Here is a 5,000-nt window from a genome sequence, read left to right on the forward strand (position 1 = left end):
CCATCAGAATACAGATAATGTATACAACTGTCCGTATACATGCTGAAAGACTCTGCTCACAATCACAACCACACGTCAGCCACACACCCTTATCACGCACTACTCTCTGCCTGTAACACGCACACAGACAATATGTAAGCACCAGCATGGAACAACACCCAGTGCATCCTCTCCGCCACATTAGACAATCCACACTGTCATAACCAGACTGGGAGGTCCACTCAGAAAACAGAATATCCCACCCACCCGACAACCACCATTGCTCAGCCAAGCCACCAACGCCCACACATGTCCTACACAGGGGTGCACCCAACATCACAATACTGCCTCCTCTCACAGCACACAAACAATGGCAGGAATGAAAGACACAGGTCTGCCACAAGCATGGAATGAGAGCGCCGCCTGTCATGAGCCAAAGGTGCATCCTGACGTGGCAAATCAGATGATGCCGCAGGCATCCACTTACTATAATCACAATCAACAAACCGGCCGCCCCGCCCCCCATTAAACCTTTCCTTACAACAATGTGTACCTTAACCTAACCTATATCGTACCGTAACCTAACCTATATCGTACCGTAACCTAACCTATATCGTACCGTAACCTAACCTATATCGTACCGTAACCTAACCTATATCGTACCGTAACCTAACCTATATCGTACCGTAACCTAACCTATATCGTACCGTAACCTAACCTATATCGTACCGTAACCTAACCTATATCGTACCGTAACCTAACCTATATCGTACCGTAACCTAACCTATATCGTACCGTAACCTAACCTACATCGTACCGTAACCTAACCTATATCGTACCGTAACCTAACCTATATCGTACCGTAACCTAACCTATATCGTACCGTAACCTAACCTATGTCGTACCGTAACCTAACCTATGTCGTACCGTAACCTAACCTATATCGTACCGTAACCTAACCTATGTCGTACCGTAACCTAACCTATGTCGTACCGTAACCTAACCTATGTCGTACCGTAACCTAACCTATGTCGTACCGTAACCTAACCTATGTCGTACCGTAACCTAACCTATGTCGTACCGTAACCTAACCTATGTCGTACCGTAACCTAACCTATGTCGTACCGTAACCTAACCTATGTCGTACCGTAACCTAACCTATGTCGTACCGTAACCTAACCTATGTCGTACCGTAACCTAACCTATGTCGTACCGTAACCTAACCTATGTCGTACCGTAACCTAACCTATGTCGTACCGTAACCTAACCTATGTCGTACCGTAACCTAACCTATGTCGTACCTTAACCTAACCTATGTCGTACCTTAACCTAACCTGTATTGCGCCTTAACCTAACCTGTATTGCGCCTTAACCTAACCTGTATTGCGCCTTAACCTAACCTGTATTGCGCCTTAACCTAACCTGTATTGCGCCTTAACCTAACCTGTATTGCGCCTTAACCTAACCTGTATTGCGCCTTAACCTAACCTGTATTGCGCCTTAACCTAACCTGTATTGCGCCTTAACCTAACCTGTATTGCGCCTTAACCTAACCTGTATTGCGCCTTAACCTAACCTGTATTGCGCCTTAACCTAACCTGTATTGCGCCTTAACCTAACCTGTATTGCGCCTTAACCTAACCTGTATTGCGCCTTAACCTAACCTGTATTGCGCCTTAACCTAACCTGTATTGCGCCTTAACCTAACCTGTATTGCGCCTTAACCTAACCTGTATTGCGCCTTAACCTAACCTGTATGGCGCCTTAACCTAACCTGTATGGCGCCTTAACGTAACCTGTATTGCGCCTTAACGTAACCTATATTGCGCCTTAACGTAACCTATATTGCGCCTTAACCTAACCTATATTGCGCCTTAACGTAACCTATATTGCGCCTTAACGTAACCTATATTGCGCCTTAACCTAACCTATATTGCGCCTTAACCTAACCTATATTGCGCCTTAACCTAACCTATATTGCGCCTTAACCTAACCTATATTGCGCCTTAACCTAACCTATATTGCGCCTTAACCTAACCTATATTGCGCCTTAACGTAACCTATATTGCGCCTTAACCTAACCTATATTGCGCCTTAACCTAACCTATATTGCGCCTTAACCTAACCTATATTGCGCCTTAACGTAACCTATATTGCGCCTTAACGTAACCTATATTGCGCCTTAACGTAACCTATATTGCGCCTTAACCTAACCTATATTGCGCCTTAACCTAACCTATATTGCGCCTTAACCTAACCTATATTGCGCCTTAACCTAACCTATATTGCGCCTTAACGTAACCTATATTGCGCCTTAACGTAACCTATATTGCGCCTTAACGTAACCTATATTGCGCCTTAACGTAACCTATATTGCGCCTTAACGTAACCTATATTGCGCCTTAACGTAACCTATATTGCGCCTTAACGTAACCTATATTGCGCCTTAACCTAACCTATATTGCGCCTTAACGTAACCTATATTGCGCCTTAACGTAACCTATATTGCGCCTTAATGTAACCTATATTGCGCCTTAATGTATTCTATATTGCGCCTTAATGTAACCTACGTTGCGCCTTAACGTAACCTACGTTGCGCCTTAACGTAACCTACGTTGCGCCTTAACGTAACCTACGTTGCGCCTTAACGTAACCTACGTTGCGCCTTAACGTAACCTACGTTGCGCCGTAACGTAACCTACGTTGCGCCGTAACGCAACCCACGTTGCGCCGTAACGTAACCCACGTTGCGCCGTAACGTAACACACGTTGGGCCTTAACCCAACACACGTTGGGCCTTAACCCAACACACGTTGGGCCTTAACCCAGCACACGTTGGGCCTTAACCCAACACACGTTGGGCCTTAACCCAACACACGTTGGGCCTTAACCCAACACACGTTGGGCCTTAACCCAACACACGTTGGGCCTTAACCCAACACACGTTGGGCCTTAACCCAACACACGTTGGGCCTTAACCCAACACACGTTGGGCCTTAACCCAACACACGTTGGGCCTTAACCTGCTCTGTAATTGTCATACGACGCGTTAAATTAGTGTAGTGTTGCCTAACTGCAACCCCCGCAATATAGTTTGCTACTCGCACTGCCCGGTCCCCAGTGTATTGCTTCATGTTAAACACCTTGCAGCTATACACTGTAATGTGGATGGCAGCAGGACGTACATGCTCAATGCCCTTTGCAGTTGTTCATTGGCATTTGCAGTTGTTCATTGGCATTTGCATGGCGAAGCACTTAGCCTACGCTGTGGTACGGCCTGTGTCAACTGTCCGCTGATGTTGTACGTCCAAATCACACACTGTACTGCACATTGGTCCTCATGTACTGAATGATACATCGTGGTACATGTGACCGTACAACGACTGCGCCAACAACGGCGAACCATGCGGTCCAAATGTTGTGCACTCAGCTACGTGTCGTCTCCCTATAAGAGCTGGATTGCAGTGTGGTATGCCCTGGATGGCGATCAGCATGAGCCGTCTGTTGATGTAGTGGCGCGTGTTGTCAGACGTAGTCGTCTCTTCTCACACACCGTGATAGCATGGTGCACTGCGTTCCACATCTGCGACATGCGACAGAGGCCGGTTGACAGTCGTTCGCGCAATGGACATCGCATACGTACGGGGGCCACCTTCCACGTGTTCGCGAAGCGTGCACATGTTGTTGCGTGTATGTGGGCAGACATAGTGTGTCGTGACACCTGACACAGGCATGCAACAATCGTTGAATTTGCAAATGGCGATGGACGCCTACGTTTGCTGGTGACGTTACGCAAATGAACAACTGGTAAACCGTTGTGGTGCGGTTGTTCTCGCTAGAGGTGAATCAGTGATGGCGACGATCGGTTGAGCTACCAACCGGTTGTTCCAGCGATACCCACCATGCCCACGAACGTGAATGGCATCTGGGTGTGAAGCGATACGCGGCGGTGGCTGGGTGGGACCGTCCCCGGCCGGTGAGGGGGGGCCTCCCGGCGTGCTGGCCGCGCGGTGCGTGGGCGCACGCGCTACAGCCGGCTGGTGGGGGCGGCCAGTGGCAGGCGCGCCGGCCGACGGAGGCGGCAGGCGGCGCAGCTGCGCGCCGGCGCACCCTGCACGCGGCGCCGTGCGGCCAAAGTAGGTCCTCGCGGGCCCGGTGCGAAGCGCGGTGGACATCTGCAGTGTGCTGGTCCGATTGAGGACTGTGTGCGCTGAGGATGCGCCGCCGCCCGGCGCTCGGCGCCGCGACGCCGTCTGCTGCTCGGTCGCCTCTGCGGTTCTCGCAGGTGGTTTGTATCGCAGCTGTGCGGACGTGTTGGCGCGTGCGCTGTGCTGGGAGAGTTCGCTTCGGCACCCAAGTGGGGCTTTTGTCCTTCTGTGGCGCTGGCGTTGGAGCTGCCGGTCACCGTAGGTGGCGCGTGTTGTCTCCCGCCGGCAATGCCACGACAGCACGCTCCCGGGCCTCTGTCGGCAGCGGCAAGCTCAGTTGGGAGCACGGGTGGTCGCACCTAAAGCGTCTACTCGCCAAACTCCGGGCGATTGCGCCTCTCTCGAACCCGACCAAGTACTTAGGACGGCGCTGCGCGCCGCCGGGACCTGAGAGGGTTTCGAGGTGTATGGTGCAGGGGAGCTCAGCCTCCTCCTGTTTGCAGAATAATTGAGCGGACGCTTGCGTGTTCGCGCGGGCCCCCGGGACACACTCCCGGGCGGCCGGCTGCTCAGCTCTAGTTGACGCAGCTCCCTGGTTGATCCTGCCAGTAGTCATATGCTTGTCTCAAAGATTAAGCCATGCATGTCTCAGTACAAGCCGCATTAAGGTGAAACCGCGAATGGCTCATTAAATCAGTTATGGTTCCTTAGATCGTACCCACGTTACTTGGATAACTGTGGTAATTCTAGAGCTAATACATGCAAACAGAGTCCCGACCAGAGATGGAAGGGACGCTTTTATTAGATCAAAACCAATCGGTCGGCTCGTCCGGTCCGTTTGCCTTGGTGACTCTGAATAACTTTGGGCTGATC

At 50.9% G+C, this 5,000-nt stretch overlaps 1 non-coding gene across 1 annotated transcript in view; it reads left to right on the plus strand.

Annotated features, from left to right (window-relative positions):
• The first annotated feature begins 4,716 nt into the window (after window positions 1-4,716).
• LOC124590606 overlaps window positions 4,717-5,000 on the plus strand; it is a 1,910-nt gene continuing 1,626 nt past the window's right edge. Inside the window, exon 1 of the ribosomal RNA XR_006976664.1 lies at window positions 4,717-5,000. This exon is cut by the window's right edge and continues 1,626 nt beyond it. This is a non-coding gene — a ribosomal RNA (small subunit ribosomal RNA).

The sequence above is a fragment of the Schistocerca americana genome, unplaced genomic scaffold (assembly GCF_021461395.2).
Source record: "Schistocerca americana isolate TAMUIC-IGC-003095 unplaced genomic scaffold, iqSchAmer2.1 HiC_scaffold_77, whole genome shotgun sequence".
In the NCBI taxonomy this organism is placed as follows: domain Eukaryota; kingdom Metazoa; phylum Arthropoda; class Insecta; order Orthoptera; family Acrididae; genus Schistocerca; species Schistocerca americana.